Raw genomic sequence first — 20,864 nt, forward strand, 5'->3', positions numbered from 1 at the left:
AATACAGCTCCTTGACAATGGTAATAGATCAATAGAGTAGTACGAGAAAATACTAATTTCTAGAGGCAGCCAATTGTCACCCCTCGTCTTGTCAGGATGGCCGAGCGGTCTAAGGCGCCAGACTCAAGAGCTGTTTCTTCACATTACCTGGGAGTTCTGGTCTCTGAATGGAGGCGTGGGTTCAAATCCCACTTCTGACAATCAATTTACATATTTAGCTTGAACTAGAATGACCAATTCCGCCGTGTTTTCATGCTACCATGTCACCGAATAAAAACAGTTAAAAAAAATCCAAAAACTTTGCAGATCCTACATAAAGATCAAATTGTTGGGAAAGCTCTGATAGGTCATGCTGTTAAATCTGTCATTTAAAGTGCAACTTTAGTCAGAAAATTAAGTCCTGCTAGGTCACTTCAGGTTGGCCCAGTTTGCATATATACTTATGTAAAACATTCAAAAATAAGTGTCCGTACACTTTAAAATCCAGTAATACACAGTGTTTCAGCCTGCTCTGCACATACTCAGTTGCTCTCCCATTTTAGGCACTGCTGAGTTTGGAGAGGCTGATCTACTGACAGCCTTAAAGCGCAATTAAACCCTCCTATCCTTTACAGCCAATGAAGCTGCTTCTGTTCTAACTGCAACTGCCATGGTACTGCACATGTGATCAGTTATGACACCAGCCATTGGAGTGTTTGACAGTTTGGTTGAGAACACAAGCAAATGGGACAGTTATCAATACCGGGATTCCAGGATTACAGCTGTTTTTTGAAACCATTAAATCAACTTGTTTCGTTCCACTTTATGATTTACTGCTGTTAGGGGACTCTGGGCTTCAGCAAATTGGCAGCCTCCAGCAGGAAGCAAGTTGTTATGGGTACAGTTCCGCATTAAGTTAAAACGGAGCAAGAATTTCCACACGAAGGTCACAGGAACTGGAAGACAGCGTAGAAAACGACCACGAACGGACTGGAACCCTCAATCTTCTGATTCGAAGTCAGACGCCTTATCCATTAGGCCACGCGGTCTGCCACAGGTCCTTCTTTTTGGTTTGTGGTATGGGGATCAGCCAAACATTTGAAGAGCACCTGGGACATCTTCTGCTTGCTTTGCTCAAGCAGATTTGGTCAAAAAGATCTAAAAAGTATGATTTGGTGCCAAGGTCAAGCTTTAAGAAGTACATTTGCAACAGGGCCTAGGTGCAGAGTGTTAATACAGCTCCTTGACAATGGTAATAGATCAATAGAGTAGTACGAGAAAATGCTAATTTCTAGAGGCAGCCAGTTATCACCCCCTTGTTTTGTCAGGATGGCCGAGCGGTCTAAGGCACCAAACTCACGAGCTGTTTCTTCACCTTGCGTGGATGTTCTGGTCTCTGAATGGAGGCGTGGGTTCAAATCCCACTTCTGACAATCAATTTACATATTTAGCTTGAACTAGAATGACCAATTCCGCCGTGTTTTCATGCTACCATGTCACCGAATAAAACCAATAAAAAAAAATCCCAAAACTTTGCAGATCCTACATAAAGATCAAATTGTTGGGAAAGCTCTGATAGGTCATGCTGTTAAATCTGTCATTTAAAGTGCAACTTTAGTCAGAAAATTAAGTCCTGCTAGGTCACTTCAGGTTGGCCCATTTTGCATATATACCTAGGTAAAACATTCAAAAATAAGTGTCCATACACTTTAGGCTGCTTCTGTTCTAACTGCACCTGCCATGGTACTGCACATGTGATCAGTTATGACACCAGCCATTGTAAGGTTTGACAGTTTGGTTGAGAACACAAGCAAATGGGACAGTTATCAATACCGGGATTCCAGGATTACAGCTGTTTTTTGAAACCGTTAAATCAATTGGTTTCGTTCCACTTTATGATTTACTGCTGTTTGGGGGCTCTGGGCTTCAGCAAATTGGCAGCCTCCAGCAAATTGGCAGCCTTCAGCAAGAAGCAAGTTGTTATGGGTAAAGTTCCGCATTAAGTTAAAACGGAGCAAGAATTTCCACGTGAAGGTCACAGGAACTGGAAAACAGCATAGAAAACAACCACAAAGGGACTCTAACCCTCAATCTTCTGATCTGAAGTCAGACGCCTTATCCATTAAGCCACACGGCCTCCATTTTGGTTCGTGGTGTGCGGTTCTGTCAAACACTTGAAGCGCACCTGGGACATCTTCAAATCTGCTTCAGCAAAGCAAGTAGGTCAAAAGGATCTGAAAAGTATGATTTGGTGCCAAGGTCATGCTTTAAGAAGTGCATTTGCAACAGGGCCTAGGTGCAGAGTGTTAATACAGCTCCTTGACAAGTAGTACGAGAAAATGCTATTTCCAGAGGCAGCCAGGAGTAAGCACTTGTCTTGTCAGGATGGCCGAGTGGTCTAAGGCGCCAGACTCAAGAGCTGTTTCTTCACATTGCGTGGGTGTTTTGGTCTCTGGATGGAGGCATGGGTTCAAATCCCACTTCTGACAATCAATTTACATATTTAGCTTGAACTAGATTACAGAGATATGCAATTAGCGGACCTCCAGCTGTTGCAGAACTAAAAATCCCATGAGGCATAGCAAGACTCTGACAGCCACAAGCATGACACCCAGAGGCAGAAGCATGATGGGACTTGTAGTTTTGCAACAGCTGGAGGTCCGCTAATTGCATATCACCGAACTAGAATGACCAATTCTTCCGTGTTTTCATGCTACCATGTCACTGAATAAAAACAATTAAAAAATCCAAAAACTTTACAGCAGCTTCTGATGACGCCTAGTTGGAGGGGTGAAATGCCTCAAGCTACGGAGTATCTTTGAAGGCTGTTTGTATGCCAAGGCGGCAATTTCTACACATTTTAAAGTTTTGGATGTAAGTGCAATTATTTTAAACCTTTTAAAATAAAAATTGCAGTATTACACCATATGTTCTTTCCTCCATGTTGTTAAATCACACCACCATGCATTGTTATTGATTGGGTGAGCTTGAAGGATCTGGATCAGCGGGAGGAGGTCAACAGGTATCTCTCCTTTAAGAGCAGACACATCAACCTACTCTGTGAATGGGCATTACCATTCTGATACAGGCGCATTTGCCATTTTCATCTGGTGAGTGGGGACCCAGGAGGAGAACACGGAATGTCACTAGTATATATTTCAACTTGTCACCAACTCAACACTCCATATCTGATTGACTTTATTGATTGCACTTTATTTTGCACTATATTGGCACTGAGCACTTTAACCACTTCCTTACTGGGCACTTAAACCCCCTTCCTGCCCAGAGGACTTTTTGCGATTCGGCATTGCGTCGCTTTAACTGACAATTGCGCGGTCGTGCGAAGTGGCTCCCAAACAAAATTGACGTCCTTTTTTTCCCACAAATAGAGCTTTCTTTTGGTGGTATTTGATCACCTCTGCGGTTTTTATTTTTTCCGCTATAAACAAAAATAGAGCGAGAATTTTGAAAAAAAAAAACTTTTTTACTTGTTGCTATAATAAATAGCTCAATTTATTTTTTTAATTTTTTTTATCCTCAGTCTAGGCCGATACGTATTCTACATATTTTTAGTAAAAAAAAAAAAAAAAAATCGCAATAAGCGACTGGTTTGCGCAAAAGTTATAGCACCTACAAAATAAGGGACAGAATTATTTTTTTTTTTTTTTACTAGTAATGGCGGCGGTCTGCGATTTCTATTGCGACTGCGACGATATGGCGGACACATCGAACACTTTTGACACATTTTTGGCACCATTCACATTTATACTGCAATCAGTGCTATAAAAATGCACTAATTACTGTATAAATGTGACTGGCAGGGAAGGGGTTAACACTAGGGGGTGAGGAAGGGGTTAAATGTGTGTCCTATATAGTGTTCTAACTGTAACTGTAAACATATGAGATCATCTCTTATTGGCCACACAGATCGCCTAGCAAACGGCCACTCCGATTGGCCGTTCACGGCGATCTGTGATTGACTGTGTCCAAGGGACACGGGCAGCAAAGAAGTTCCCCGCTGCGCGCTCGGGAGCGCGCGCGGGGAACGCGGAAAGGGGCGGACGTCAAATGACGGCGCCCCAGAGAAGTAGAACCACCCTGCGGCCGTCAATATTCGTACGGCCGCCGAGAAGTGGTTAATATAATTTGTTAAGAGTTATATACATATATGTATGTTGGTTCACAGGAGCACTGCTGAGTTTAATTTCTTGTTTCATTTTTTGGGGTACTTACCTTACACTACAGCAGCAGCCCTATTTATTATTTAACACTATTATTACTGTTTAAACACACTACCATAGCACGGGTTTGTAAATTTTCTTTTACATTTAATTCAAATGGCCTGCCAAGGTATGAATTTGGGTTGGCGGCTATGTGCGTAGGGCATAAACATACTTTGGTCCATAGTCAAATTTTAGAGGTTTTTGGTAAAAAAATGATAAAAAAAAGTCAAGGGGTGGTGTTAAGTTGACTGTTTCCACCTAAACCCCAGATTGAGCTGTTAATAGGGAGATAACAGGTGCTGCTGAATCTGGGGGCAGCCAATTGGGGTTTGCAAGCACCTCTGGAAGGCTACTATGGACTTTACGTCCCTGTGCTTGAATTCTTGGTTGCATTACTCTACTTGTGCAAGCCACCTCACCAACTTGTACTGCATTGCTGGTGCTCTCCAATACACCATGAAATACTGCAGGATACAGTCATCATGACAGCGTCCAATCATGGCACTGACAGTGCTCTGTGCCCTGATTGGGCGCAGCTTTTATTGTTTCAGCCATTTTAGGCCTTTCAATGCACTGTGCGGCGGCGCAGTGCATTGTGGTCTTCGGCGGGCCAAACAAGCGGTCAAACGACTCTATAATTTGGTTGTTCGGAAAACTTCCTAACAGACAATATGTGGCCCGAACTCATGTTCTGGCCGAACCGTTCATCCATCCTTACTCCTTACTAGTATACCTTTCTTTGGACATTTTCAGCACTAAATTTACCGGTACCTAGTGGCAACTATGGAAAACGAACTCCTGGCTAGCAATCAGGGACTGCTTGTGCTCTAGAAATAAAATTAAAGGAAGCTTGTTTGGCTGGACTTCTCCTATGGATCACAGGAGTGCAATTAAAGCGGAGTTCCGGCCACAATTTCACTTTTTAAATATAAATACCCCTGTAATACACAAGCTTAATGTATTCTAGTAAAGTTAGTCTGTAAACTAAGGTCGGTTTTGTTAGGTTGTTACAGCATTTACACACTTTATAAAATAGAAATTGACTGGGGCCATCTTAAGTGTGGGCATCATGAAGCCAGACTGTATGACTTCCTGGATTTCAGCCTTGCAGACCTCGCACATGCTCAGTGCTGCACAAGCAGTGTCAGATCAGGTTTCAGCACCTGTGCTGTCCAAGTCACATGATTCTTTGAGACTGGGGAGTGCACAGACTCCTGGAAAGTTACACCCACTACATTCCCAGGAGTCTGTGCGGTGTAGGTTAGGAAGCATTAAGCACCTAGGTGCAGGAAGTGGGAAGATTAACTATTCTGCCTAGCAACAACACTTTGAAGGCATCTAAAAAAAAAAAAAAAAAAAAATTTGTAAAGGACTAATGACATTTTTTTTAAAACTACTGATGTAATGTTATATTTATGGGTGGAACTCCACTTTAATTTTGCACTTCTGTGACCCGTTTTCAGCAGAGAGTGGACTGAAGTCACCAATGTCAGTCCCGCCACCTCGTCATCCTGACGTGATGCCGCTGAGAGCCTGAGATGGCCGCTCCTCTCCCTCCAAAGCCCAGCGCTCCAATGAGTGAGAAGGGAGAAGAGCAGAGAGCTGTGGCTGACAGTCTGTAGCTCTCCATTCATGGACCACTGAAAACTGAGCGAATGGCGGTAAGTATGAATAGTGAAGTATAAATAGGAAAAAAAAATCCTTTTTAAACTGTTAGTGCTAGCAGAGATCAGGCCTGATCTTGCTAACACTGTGGTTTAGCAGACCATGTATCAGAGGTGGTAGTGATCAAAAAATGTATACTGTCACTGTGGGGCTTGCTAAATGCAAGTGCTGTTAGTGATTGAAGCTGATCCTGGTAACACTGCGTTTCTGAGAACACTATCATTTTGGGAACACTAGTATAGTTTTGGCCATGGCCAGGATACTGATTTGCACAGATACTATACTAGTAATGATGGTGATCAGTGACTTATAGTGTGACTGTAATAGTATGGTGTGCAACTGACACTGGCTGGGATGGACACTGACATCACTAGTGACATTATTACAGTGATCAGTAATAATACTGTACACTGTCACTGTCCTAATGACACTGGCTGGATGACAGGGGTGATCAGAAGGGCAATCAAGGCATTAACTGCGTGCCTAACAAGTGTATGTGTGCTGATTGTCCTCACTGGCTGGCTTTTCTCCCTGATCTCAGCACCAAACGATAAGTGGGATCATGTAGAAAAAACAGCCAGATCTATTTTCTGTGTTTACTAATTCAATGGTCTCTAGTGGGCCACAGCTATCAGCAGGTTCACAGCCTAAATCATTGGCTGTGAGCCTGCTGACAAACTCAAGCTTTACATTACATAGCACCGCACCTCTGGACCCCTTTACATTACACAGCACCCTGCACCTCTGGGCCCCTTTACATTTCACAGCACCCTGCACCTCTGGGCCCCTTTACATTACACAGCACCCTGGACCCCTTTACATTACATAGCACCGCACCTCTGGACCCCTTTACATTACACAGCACCCTGCACCTCTGGGCCCCTTTACATTTCACTGCACCCTGCACCTCTGGACCCCTTTACATTACACAGCACCCTGGACCCCTTTACATTACATAGCACCGCACCTCTGGACCCTTTTACATTACACAGCACCCTGCACGTCTGGGCCCCTTTACATTTCACAGCACCCTGCACCTTTGGGCACCTCTGGGCCCCTTTACATTGCACCAAATATCACTGTACACATGCCAGCTCATTGTACTGTGCTGGAAAAATGAAATACTGTATTTATAATTTTTAGGCGTATAACACGCACCCTAACTATACGAGGGGAGGTTCCGAAAAAAACGTTCCACAGCCCCCTGCGTATAACACGCAGGCACAGTTTACCCTCTATTTTCAGGGTAAAAAAGTGAGTGTTATACGCCAATAAACACAGTAATATTTTGGGAAAAGTTATAAAATAATAACCAAACTTAAAAATGCAGGCCATGGGGCTTCTACCCTAGTCCTAGCTCCAGTACCATACCTCCCAACTTTTTGAGATGGGAATGAGGGACACCTATGCAGGTATAGGACACACCCCTTGGCACGCCCCCTTAAAGGAGAATTGTACAAAAAACAAGACTGGTTAAACACACAAGTGCTTTTTTTTTACTACTACTATTCCTTTATATTGGCATTTGGAATTTAAAATGCAGAAATTTAGAAATTGGATGAAAGGTTTAGCACTGGGAACACTTTTTTATAGATGAATAGTGCATTTTATATACAACTATATAGATCAGACCAAAATGAGGGACAAATGAGGAGGAATGAGGGACAGAGGGACATTGCTCCAAATCAGGGACAGTCCTTCGAAATCAGGGACAGTTGGGAGCTTTGCATTACCCCTGGATCACTGGCAACATTGAATACAGTATTTCTACCCTAAAAAATTACCCTGAAAAAGAGAGAGATGATTATACATTGCGTCTTTCAGTGACAACACCTGTATACGGTTTTCCGGTTTGTATTGCACTGGCATTTGGCTCTTCATATATCCTGCAGTGCTTTGAGTAAGGTTCTATCAAAAGTGCTTATGCAGGGGCTTTAAACAGAATATATTTTTTTCTAATATGAAATAAAAAAATATTTTGACATATAAAATGTGCTCAATTGGCAATGAGTGACAAGTATACCAGCATAAATTTGTTCTACCTACTTTTTGACACTAGATGGCAGTCACATAGTGGAAGAATCATAAATACACTGTATATGTCCATCCTCAAAGGGGGAAGGATGGAAAAAGGAGCAATTGACTCTAACTACTGTTCCTGAACTTCAACACTCACCTCTACCATATAAAAAACAAATTGAAACATGTCACTGAGAACATATCAGCGTCTAATAACAAGACTTTCTTTTACATGCCTTTCAGTTATGGAGTTCTATAATTTAATGCTGTTATGTCTTCTTAGGAGCTGGAAGACAGTGTGCAAAAGGTAGACCATTGATAAGGTAGCAACTGTCAGAAATCAGGTGACATATGAATAGGAATAAGCAACTCCGGTATAATAATAATAATAATAATAATAATAATAATAATAATAATAATAACAAAATGTGCCTGGTTTGCAGGCTGGTTATGTAACCCAATACAAACTGCAAACTTTGATCTGAACCCCCCCTGTAGTCCATGAATCTTGAAAATAAATTCTGCCCATTTTCAACTCTAACAGACAAGTGTTGGGGTGCGGGCAGAAAAGATGAAAAAAATCTGCCTGCCCTTCCCCCCGAAATGTGTATGGACAGGTAGATTTGTTTCATGCATGCCCTTAATGGGAGAATTTATAAAACAAGGGGAAAGGGGGGCCAGCGGAAAAAAAATAAGTGTCTACTTCTATGCCCATCCTTCTCCAAATCTTATTATGACCATCTGATTGGCTGTTATAGTCTATATGCTGTGTTTGTGGTTGTTACATACTAGCTGGACATGGCCCAACATGTGCTTGTGGTACTAGCCTACCCTGTTGTATGTGCCATGTTCAAGAGAGTCTTCACTACAGCGTGCTAATTTGTGACAAGGAATATGCATTTTAATAGGCGAGGGTGTGCATTTTTGTGATTGCTCATTTTTATAAAGGTCTTCATCCCAGTAGGGGGGCATTTGTGACTTGGAAGCTGCATTTTTTTTTAACTGGGGTAATGATGTGCATTTTTTTAGTGCACACTAAATATATTTATGAACTATTGATTGTGCAGGCTTTAGCACTGGCTACTAGCTGGAGGCGGGCAAACATTAGTGTCAGGTATTAGCCTGCCCTGTTGCATGTGTCACAACAGGAGGGCCTTCAGAAAAAAGGGGTTACTTTTTTTATGACTATGAAGCTGCATTTTAATAAACTGCTGTGAGGGTGTGTGGTGTTCTGGATGCACAGTGTTTTTACCCTTTTTTTGGAGGGGGGGGGGGCCTTAGGTGCTGGGGCAAAAAGAACACTTTAGAACAGACTGTCAGGGACATCTGCCTAACACAATGCTAATGGTTACAATCTAAATTATAAATATTAATTAAAGAAAATTATGTAAATGATCTATATAAAGTGATTTATCTCTTTCCCACCAAGTGTTCCCAACACACACTGGCTGTAAATATAGAGCAAACGTGCAACTGTATAGGATGGTAGAAACTAGCACTCCATGAAAACACTGGGGGTAATCCACAAAGAAGCGGCGCAACGTAATTTTTCCTATTTAAGTTACACCGCCGCAAAATTTCTACCTAAGTGCCCGATCCACAAAGCACTTACCTAGAAATGTATTTAATTCCCATTTAAATGAGGCGCGCTCCCGCGCCGGCCGTACTGCGCATGCTCGTGACGTCATTTTCCCGACGTGCATAGCGCAAAATTACGTTACGTCGGGCTTTGTGGATCGCGACGGGACAATAAAGTTGCGTCGAGTAAAAAAAAAGATACGGCGCCAAAAAAAAAAATTTAAATTAAAAAAAAATCGCTTTGCTAGCAAGAAAGGTCTGTTTTTACAAGGTGTAAACAGTTTACACCTTGTAAAAGCAGCCCTAATTTTGCGTTTGCAAAATAAAACTTACGGAGAAAAAACGAAGCTGAAAAGCTTTGTGGATCTCCGTAAGTCCTAATTTGCATACCCAAGGCGGCATTTCGACACGAAATGCCCCCAGCGGCGGATGCGGTACTGCATCCTAAGATCCGACAGTGTAATTCAATTACACATGTCGGATCTTCGTCCTAACTATGGGAAACTGATTCTGTGGATCAGTTCCATAGTTAGGACCAGGGATACGACGGAGTAACAGCAGTTACTCCGTCGTATCTCTTTTGAGGATTTGGCCCACTGTGTGCCTTATCCCAAACCACTTCCCCAATCACTATTACCAACCCACTTGTGTCCCCAACACACACTGACTGCAAATATAGGAATTTTCAATGGTGCTAAACTAAATAGCATTCTCCCTGCACTGACTATGATCTACAGTATCTATACCTATCAACTCCAGAACTGTCTACCACGTGAGTGTGTCTTTGAGTCTTAGTAAATATAGCTTGTTTTTTTAGCAATCTACAGCAATCAGCTCCCCCTGCAAACACTTTGATCTGTCCCTAACTACTGCAGGTCTCCTCCAACACAAACTGCTGGGAACCCTAACTTTTCTAGGGAGGGGGCTGCCAAAACCCCATTATTTTTCCTTCTGTAGCCCTCTTTGGGGGAGTTATGACAAAAAGCCCTCTCCGGGCAGAATATTGCGCTAAACCTATAAGTAAATAAGAGAACTAAAGTGGAAGAGTGGGTTTTATAATATAGTTGCAACCAAGGGGCCACTGCTCCCACCTATAACTGGTCTTTGCAGCAAGGAGCACTGGAAGGGTGACATATGTCAAATAAAACCAAAGTAATTTCCAAGCTCAACTTACCAACCAGCCTGCGACTGTCACGAAAGACGTTCTGTTTTGCCTTGACGCATGCGCGTTGGCACGCGTTTGCGCGCGCATGCGCGCATCAATGTGCCCGGTGTGCGCGGCGGCGTAAGTGGCGCACGCGGTGACGGTGTTTTGGCGCCAAGAAACGCTATTTAAACTGCCTGATGCCTCTCCATCTTGCTGACCAGTCTACAGCGTTTACCTAAGAATCTGCACCTGTTACCTGTTGATCTCCTGTGTACCTGACCCGGCTTCCTGTGACCTTCCTTGCCTGCAACCTGCCTATGACCCCGGCTTTACCTGACTACGGCTCCTGCTTAACCCCTGGCTCTGTCTCTGCCCGCCTATGTTACCGACCTGGCTTGGACTATCAACTACTCTCTGGACTTACCCTGATTCCTGAACCACTTACCGGTGTTCCGTCCAGCTTGCTTACCTGCCTGATTCCTGTACCTGCTAGTGCCATACCACCGCCACTGCCTGCTGCTTGGTGCTTCTCCTGGACGAGCATACACCTGCCTGCTATCGCTTCCGCACCGCTACCCAGCTTTCCCACCAGGCACTTGTGCCCCTCCGGACTCTTGACCCTCTGTCCATTCTACCAGGAGGTCCTGAGTCGGAGGCTTACGAGAGGCCGCTCCCTGAACGTTGAGCTCCATAACCAGGTACGTGACAGCGACCAACTGAAATGACCTGTCTAACAATATGCTTTAAAAACAGGGGTTTATTTTGCACACATTTGCAAATACATGCGTAAGCTACAGGCCCTGTCAAGAGTCGCCTTGGGCAACCCAGAGTAAGCGAATGTCCAGCCAGAGAAATTACTGCTGCTGTTTTGCTGGGTCTGGTAAGAGGGCCTGTCAGCCATTGTCCATTACTGCTTCTAGGGACTGAGCCAGTAGGAACTGCCTAACTTGCTATTCTCTTACCCTAATACTGCCTGCAGTATTAGGGTAAGAGAATAGCAAGTTAGGCAGTTCCTAATGGCTCAGTCCCTAATACTGCCTGCAGGCCTTATTGACCACTGCACCGCACACCAACGAGCTCCAACGCTAAGCTGCCAGCCCAAAAATGGGAGGGGGTGGGGGGTGACACTATGTTTTACTGCTCCAGGTGACACCAACCCTAGCGACATCACTGCCAATAGGGCTACTCACAGATTTCGCTAATTTAGCAAGATTCAGGCAAAATTCAATCCATGTAGGGTCAGTTTTATGGTCAATTTGACTGACACATGCCAATACTGCCAAACCAGGTCTAAGCATCTAAGCTTCAAAAAGGTTAAATTCACTTACCGTTGACTGACTCACTACCCCTGCTTGAAGTCTATTCCATGCATCAACTTCTCTTTCATCAACATATAACCTACTAAGGCTAGTTTGAACATTCCTACTGCTAATTAGCTCACTATTCCTCCCTTGCTATTTAAGGTCCATCCACTTCTATATTAAAAACATAAGTAATTTTGTATATTGTCATGGTCAAAAGTTCACATAATCTCACGTGGGTTAATTTACCAATGACATTACCCTAATTGGCTGGAGTTCCCCTTTAAAATGCATGGCTAATGATGTAATGATTCTTTTCAATAGCAAGCTGAGACAAGAGGAAATGATTTCGCTAATCAGCGCACTGCATGGCCTGGTATCTGTGCACCAGCCATTGGCAGGAATGCCTGCTATTCACCTCCAAGAACCTTTGCTCTCTATGTGCTGCCCTTTCAGCTTACAACACCAACAATGGAAACAGAGCCCTGTCTATCACAGCCAGCTATCAACAACACCTCTCTGTGTCTGGAACTGCAGACAATGAGGGGAAACTGAAATGAATTCAAACACCAAAAATTTAGAAAAACAGCTGCATAAAAATGTATCTCAGCTGCTTGGCACAGAAATTATACTAATATCCGAGTATTGCTTATTTAATTAAAATAGAATATATTACCAACCTTTTTCTTTAAAATGCTATTTTCTAGGTTTCAGGGCACTCTATTGTGGTGCAAGAATACAAAGGATACAGTGCAGCTAAATATCAACATTCAAGATAATTAAATTCCCTTTTTTATTGCCTTTAGAATAAAAGAGATTTTAGAAGATAATCAGGGTCCAGAAGATAATCGGGGGTCAAAAGATAATCAGGGGTCAGAGGTAGTTTCAGACACTAACATTACTTGCATGCATTGCTTTATCGAATTAGTCATCTGCTGTGAAACTAAGGTGGCCATAGGTGGCTCTGCCATCACCAAACGTCTCAACAAACTTTAACTGATAAATAAAAAAAAGCCAAGTGAAAAATTCTTAGCCATTCACTGATTGCAGTCAATTGGATATTATTATTATTATTATTATAATACAGGATTTATATCAATATAACCACTATTCCGATTCATCCCTGGGGGCTGTATGTATGGCCAGTGTGGCAGAGCGAGGCTCTGTCCCAATGAAAATGGGATTAAAGTGGACACAGAGGCTGCATATCGGCTGAGTGCAGAGCTGCAGAGCGTAAATTTAAAAACAGAGAAAACTGCTCTGGCAGTTTTCTCTGATTTTTCTATTTCTGCATGGGGCTCTGTGGCCTGGAGATCCTTGAGAGACTTGTGTGGGACAGGATCTCCAACCCTGTGTCCGGGGTTTAAGGACAGCCTGCAGGGTGTGTGCCCAGGTGCACACAGCTCATATAATGAAGGGCTGGGGGGAGCAGAAATGAGAGGAAGGTGGAGTTGGAGCAGTGGCTGCTAGTGAGTGTCTCTGTGTGAGGATAGATGCTATGTGCATTAAGAAACTCAAAGCTGTGTGTGTCCAATGAGCCAGAAGCTGTGTGCATTAAGGGACTTCAAGCTGTGTGTGTTTAAGGACCCCTAAGACTGTATGCATCCAAGACTGTTGGACTGGAGGAGCTGGTAGTTTAGACTAGAGGACCAGTACCTATGGCAGCAGTGCTGTCGAAGAGTAATCAGGTGGGCTGGTATTTTCAGTTATCTCTGAACACCGTTTAAACCTCTGCGTGGGATTCCTGAGTGGACTTTTGTTTTGTTTTTCCTCATTTAATAAACGTGGGCTACCAGGCCCTTAACGATATACGCCTGTTTGGTGTGGACTCACTACACGAAAATGCATCTACCACGAGAGCTAATAACCCTCTATGTCACAATAGCTTAAAGCCTCGTACACACGATCGTATTATCCAACGGGAATTGCGTGATGACAGGCTGTTGTCAGAAAATCTGACCTTTTGTATGCTCCATCGGACAATTGTTGCTGGACAAACTTCTGCATCAGATTGCCTAGGCTACCCAAAAGGGAAGGGGAATGGGTACCAAGGGACAGTTTTTTTGTGTCCTGGTGTATTTTTCCACCCTTCTTTTTCCTTCATGTCATTTCAGGACATATGCATTCAAGTGCGTTTTTGATAAATTTTTGATGCATTCTGGTGTGTTTGCGTGTATTTTTTATGTGTTTTGTGATGTTTCAGATGCATTCCATACAGGAAAAATGCAACATGTTCTACTTTTGTTGACTGCACTGGAATGTACTGTACTGGTGTGAACTAGGACTACTGGAATACATGAAAAAGACGGTGCATATGTTTTTGATGCAGATTAAAAATGCACTGGACTTCATTTGGTGTGAACCAGCCCTAAAAATATATATAATAGCTAAAGTACATAAATAAATAAAAAATAATCTTGTAATTAAATCCCTCATGTACCACCCTCCTACGTTTTCTCTGTTCTCCGTCAAAAGCTGGCACCATGTTGGTTCATGTGTTATACCAAGCTGAGTCCTCTTTCAGAAATAGACTTCTCATAGGACCTTGCTGTAAGGTTTAAAGCGGGGGTTCACCCTAAAAAAAAATTCTAACATTGCATGGAGCCGACCTATGAGACCGACAGTATGCTGTTTTTTTGTTTTTTTTTTGCGTACATACCATTTTAGGGCTATTTTCACCCCCGGCTTTCCCGCGGGAGTGGGCGTTCCTAATCGCAGGGTGTGATTAATGTGCTTCCGACCGACGCATACTGCGTGTCACGAGTTGCCGAAAGAAGCTGAACGTCGGTGCGGCTCTATACGGCGCCTGCGCACCGACGTTCGGGTTCTTTCGGCAACTCGTGACGCGCAGTATGCGCCGGTCGGAAGCACGTCAATCATAGCCTGTGATTAGGAAGCCGGGGGTGAAAATAGCCCTAAAATGGTATGTACGCAAGAAAAAAAAAACAACAGCATACTGTCGATCTCATAGGTTGGCTCCATGCAATGTTAGAATTTTTTTTAGGGTGAACCCCCGCTTTAATGATGATGACGACATCTTGAAAAATTATTGAACAAGGTTCTTTAGATCTATTAACAATTACAGTATGTATGTAATACAATAGTCAACATGACTATATACAAACTGAGTGGTTTGTTTAGGAAGGGCCTTTACTCCATAGTTCTAGTAAATTTAAAGAATACTGAACAGAGGTTACACATTTAGATGGGAAGGTGTGTGACCAATGTAATTCTAATGGTGAGTGTACAGCAAGCACTGTGTGACTTTGATTATACAGAATCAAAGTCACACAGCAATGCATGTCCTCACTCTAGCATTGCACAGATGGCAGGGATGTGGAGATCATCGGACAAGTGCAGAGCTGGTGTGTAAAAAGCTAATTTGCAAAATTCCATTGACGTGTTTTTCACAGATTGATGTTTGCCCAATTGTCTGTAGTGGGCACCACAGTGGCTTACTGGTTAGCACTTCTACCTTGCAGCACTATGGTTCTCGGTTTATGTCCCAACCAGGACACTAACTGCATGGAAGTTTCACCCACACTCCAAAACAAAGTTGGTTCCCGTCTAAACTGTGTATGTGTGTTAGGTAAGGACCTTAGATTATAAGCTCCTTGAGGGCAGGGATTGATGTGAATGCACATTATGTACAGCATGTAAATTGATGCAATTTAGATAATAATTAAAATAGTATTATGTTTAAAGCGGAGGTTCACCCTAAAGAAAAAAAAATGCCAAAAAGGCTACAAAAAAATAGAAAAAAAAATGTAAAGTGCCAGAAAGAAGCCTCATCTGCATTTCCAATGTGAAAGCCGAGTGCTTTCAGAGCCCTTTCACACTGCCAGCGCCCGAAAAACGCTGGTAAAGTGCCGCCAACACCCCTGTCACACTGGGACGTTTTTCATGCGCTTTAGCGTTAAAAAAAGCGCCTGTAAAGTGCCTGAAAGAAGCTGCATCTGCAATCCCAATCTGAAAGCCTGAGTGCTTTCACACTGAGGCGCTGCGCTGGCAGGGCGTCAAAAAAAGTCCTGCAAGCAGCTTCTTTGCAGCGCTTTAGAAGTGTTGAATACACCGCTCCTAAAGCCCCCTTCCCATTGAGGGAGCTTTTTTTTAACACCAAAGCGCCTGAAAAATGCCCCAGTGTGAAAGGGGTCTTGGCGGCACTTTACCAGCATTTTTCGGGCGCTGGCAGTGTGAAAAGGGCTCTGAAAGCACTCGGCTTTCACATTGGAATTGCAGATGAGGCTTCTTTCAGGCGCTTTACAGGCTTTTTTTATGCCAAAGCGCCTAAAAAACACCGGAAAAACGCCCCAGTGTGAAAGGGCCCTTACCAGAAATGACTGTTTCTAGGAAGATCATCCTAATCTGCCACTTCCTCGTCCACGGTGGTCTCCTTTCTTCTCCTCCTCGCGCTGCGTCCTGGGAAAATGGGGGCGGTGTCTTCTGGGACCTTGTGTGTGTGCCAGGAGACATCCGCCCATTCAAATAGCGCCGCGCGACTCGCGCATACGCATTAGGGACCGGTGAATTGAAGCCGCAATGCTTTACTTCCTAATTCCCTCAGCGAGGATGGCAGCGGGGCAGCCGAGACCCGAGCGATTGCTCGGCTTCGGCTGCCGATATCGCGGGCACCCTCGACAGGTAAATGTGCTTATTAAAAGTCAGCAACTACAGTGTTTGTAGCTGCTGACTTTTATTTTAATTTTTTTTAACGCAGGACCTCCGCTTTAAATATTTCCCCTTAGAAGTTGAAAAATATTATATTTACTGGTGAGATCAGCAGGTGAAGGTAAAGGGAAAAAATAATGCAGCCACCACATTTAAGAATTGATATGTTGCACTACATTACATTTTTGCTGTAATGTTACATAAAACTGTTCTGCTTTGAATAAATATCTAAACCAGTTCTTAGGATAACATTAACAACTTCTTTCATGGTGTCAACATAATGTGCCGTGTTGTTCAGAGAACCATTCACACTGGCCCATGTCCTTCAAATGAGTTCAGAGCATAACATTCATTAGGGCCAAATTGGGTGGAAGCCTACAGCCCTACCAGTAAGTTCTTGGGATGAAACTCACACAAACAAAGGGACAATATAGCATTCCTGGTAGGATTTGAACCCAGGCACCAGAGCTGTAGTAAGTGCAAACCACTTCGCTATAATGCTAACCTCTAGAATCACACAGTTTAAACATTGTGACAGCCCCAAACCCATCCATATAGTAAGATCCTCCTTATTCGATGTTGTTGCTTTTATGTTGCATTAACATAAAACGAATCCCACCAGCCAAAGTTAAAAAAAATCAGCTTTCATCAGAGCTTTTAAAAGACAGATATTTTTCCTGTGTGGTCGAATAACTTTACAGTAGGGTGACCAGACATCCCCGGTTTCCAGGGACATTTCCCGGATTGAGGACACTGTCCCCAGACAAAGTCTGTCCCCGGTTTTGTCCCCGGATTGGATTTAAACAGGCGCTGGGGCAATTTCAAAGACAGTCAGTGCAGGATTAAAAAAAATATATCAGAATTACACATCTCCGCTCCGCCGCTCCTACTAGCTTAGGTGGGTGTATTTTTTCCATTATCTGTGCCCCTTTCTGATGATCATGTGCTGGTCGGAGCTGAGGGAATATTTCTTCAGTTTTGGGTGCATGCTCATTCAGCTCCGCTCACATGTTCTTCTGCCTTGACTCAAGTCCCGACCAGCCGCCTGACTGCTTATCTCCTTGCCTTCCCTGGTGGAGTGATCTTCCTCCACTCCCCACCTAGTAGTAGGCGGGGCCTGGAGAGTGAGACTTGACAAGCTGGGAGCGGCAGGGCAAAGGGCAGAGAGTCGCTGATTGCCGCCATTACTAGTAGAAAAGTAAAAGTAGAAATCCCCGGATTTTATTTTAAAAATCTGGTCACCTTACTTTACAGGGTCCAGCCAAAACTTTGTTTAACTTTGGATAGAGTCAGGATTGATTAGAATAGCTGTCATTTTTAATGCTTTCCAGAGATTTGTTCGAGAAATTTCCTCTCACTGGCTGCACAGTGACAACAGTTATACCAGACAGGAAGTTAGAGGAAATCTGCAACTGGGACCCAGGCAACAATAAAAAGCTGACAGACTCTAATGCCGCGTACACACAACCGTTTTTCATGACGAGAAAAATTCCATTTTTTAAATTGGTCATTAAAAACGACCGTGTGTAGGCTCCAGAGCATTTTTCCTTTTGTGAAAAATGGGCATTAAAAATTTAGAACATGCTCTAATTTTTATTGTTGTTTTTCACGTTGTGAAAAACGGTCGTGTGTAGGCTTTAACGACGGAAAACAAACGTGCATGCTCAGAAGCAAGTTATAAGACGGGAGCGCTCGTTCTGGTATTACAAGTGTTTGTAATGGAGATAGCACATTCGTCACGTTGTAAACGACTAAAAAGCACAAAGACTGAAAAGCGTGAATCGGATCCGCGCCCCACGCTGAAGAAGTCCCGCCTACTTTGGGACGTAACGCGTACGAGGGGGAGGAGTCACATCGACATCACCCGCGTTCGCCTGCCTCACGAGACCTACATGCTGACTGTACACATCCGGAAGCGCTGAGCTCCGGTACACGCTGTCTGCTATACACTCAGCTGAGAGTGTCTTCAAATGTGAGTGTGTTTTATCGAATATGTTTTAGATTAAAAACTTTTTGCATACGGAGAGCACTAGTCCTTCTCTTTGTTAATTGCTTTTCCGGTCCATGGATTTGGGAGATTGCTGAGCTGTCCTATTGATTACTGGCTTTTTCTGGGGACGCATAGAGCCGGCTCCTTGAATGCTGATACCATCCATACTTTGGAGGATAATTACATGCTTTTTGACCTAGCCACAGGTCGAATCGCTGAGGTGAGAGGCCACCCTTAGCCTTTGGTGGAGGATCTTTCTTTCCTGTGGGTCACTGATCTTAAGAAGATTACTGCACTTTTGTCACCATTGTCGTTGGAGCACTGTTTTGGAAATCTTTTCACTGTGCACTTTATGGACTTTTATTAATATTATGACCTTTATTGTTTATAATTAAGTTGTGATTTTTTGTATTTGCGCTGCACTATTTATTTATTTGATTTCACTTTGGGATATTTGTTGGATTTTTCCTGCAGTGCTGGCTTGCAATTTATTTAGTTTAATTTTTATTAGGTTATTTTTCCAGCGCTGAATTATTTCACTTTTTAATAGGTTCAGGTGCACAACTTCTGTCCGGAAACACTCCTGCTTCCATGGCACACGGAAATTTGGTAAAGTCTCTGCCACAGACCTTCCCACAGATGGAGGTATGTTTGGTCCAAAATCCTCTCAACACAGGATTCAGCACCCGGATCTCTCCCAATTAACTTCTTGTGAACTTAGAACTGACAGGCGACCATCATCCAGCCTTTCAGTATTAGTGCATCCTTCGATGAAGTTCAATGCCTCTCCTGAGATACCAGCCTCGTGCTCGGTGCTCTCCAAGACAGGTTCTTCATCTAGTGGCTTTCTCCCTTAGGACGGACAGCGCAGGACCACTCTGCAAACGTAGACCCAGTCTGACTACCGGGCCTACTTAGTAGATCACAACCCCGGACCAACGTGGTCCTGGAGCCAGGAACACTTGAACATGCCACACGGGGGGTGGTGGGACGACAGACCAGCGATCGATGACCCTGGTCCAATGGCGTCTGTCCCTTAAGTACTCCTCCCCAGCATGCACAGCGGGATGATCAACTTCCACTAATTGGCTGCCGAAGGGGAACACCCAAAACACCTTGACCTAACAGCTGCCACCCTTGGCCTGGGGTGGTAATGGCACCCCAGACAACAATAGTGTTAACTCACAGTACAGCCATGGCTGGAACAGAGGCCCAAATTTGGAAAAATCATACGGTCTGAGTCAACTAACTCTCAGACTACCCTCTAAATTTAAAGCAGCGCCGATAAAAAGTAGCAGGCCGCTACACACTCCCCCCACTAAAGTAGACACTCTCCCCAGTGTCAAAACCATGGCGTCTCAAGCTTGAGCGCCCACACCTGAACCATTTGGACAATGACACAACAGCAGAGAGGAAAAGAGAGAGAATAATAAGAATATAACAAGTGTTATCACATCACAGTATTCTGTACAATTCACATTATTATTCCTATCTATCTAGTCTGCCCCATTCTCCGACAGTCTTGATAGCAGATCAACTGGACCTGAAAAATAAAATAGAAAAACACACACAATACCAAATTATATACATTCCCTAAGGAAGAGCGAAACTGCACCTTCTGTGGTAAAGATGGAGTTTCCTTCCTCCCCAAGGAGCATTTAAAAATGTAAAAGTGCTAGGCAAAAATTTGAAGAAGGGAAAGAAAAAAACAAAGTCTCTCCTGAGCGTTACGGAACACTGCCCTCTGGCGACAGAGTATATGATCTTATTGTGCACCACTTTCTACCAATGAAGATACTTCTTGACCATGAAGTCCTCATGGGCCCTAATCTAAACTGACTAGGTTCCCCCCCCCCTAAAGTCAAATACATCTTCAGCAACAGCAAGGAAGAAAGTATAGTTCCTCATGGACTTCTTGAAAAGGGAAAAAAAAACCTGCAAGCAAGTTCTGCCGGTTCTCCTTCTTTGTCCTACAAATAGAACCTGGGATCGGGCAAGGTAAGGGTTTTTCCCTGGTTATCAAGGGTGGTAATCGAGTAGCCCCGTTATCCTTCCCAGGCCATTGTATAACCACCCGATCAGCATAGATGTGCCGGCCATAGCTCCAAGACTCCCGACAACCTTCAAAACGGTGGATCAAAATGAACGACAACTTAAAATCCCGGGATGGCTTTGGCACTTTAAGATAGTCCCAGATAGCGTCTTGGTACCATCTTTCACGGTTCTCCTAAATCTCCTTCATAGTGGCCTCGGGCACATAGGGGAACTCCCCCCCCCATAATCAAGTGCTACCC

General features: G+C 43.6%; 3 non-coding genes across 3 annotated transcripts; all 3 read left to right on the forward strand.

The window, feature by feature from the left end:
- The first annotated feature begins 90 nt into the window (after positions 1-90).
- Positions 91-200, forward strand: TRNAL-CAA. Its single transcript has 2 exons — positions 91-128; positions 155-200. It is a non-coding gene; the product is annotated as a tRNA-Leu (tRNA).
- A 1,102-nt stretch (positions 201-1,302) lies between these two features.
- TRNAV-CAC lies at positions 1,303-1,412 on the forward strand. Its single transcript has 2 exons — positions 1,303-1,340; positions 1,367-1,412. It is a non-coding gene; the product is annotated as a tRNA-Val (tRNA).
- Positions 1,413-2,358: 946 nt separating this feature from the next.
- TRNAL-CAA lies at positions 2,359-2,468 on the forward strand. The gene is made up of 2 exons: positions 2,359-2,396; positions 2,430-2,468. It is a non-coding gene; the product is annotated as a tRNA-Leu (tRNA).
- The last annotated feature ends 18,396 nt before the right edge of the window (positions 2,469-20,864 follow it).

The sequence above is a fragment of the Rana temporaria genome, chromosome 9 (genome assembly GCF_905171775.1).
Source record: "Rana temporaria chromosome 9, aRanTem1.1, whole genome shotgun sequence".
In the NCBI taxonomy this organism is placed as follows: domain Eukaryota; kingdom Metazoa; phylum Chordata; class Amphibia; order Anura; family Ranidae; genus Rana; species Rana temporaria.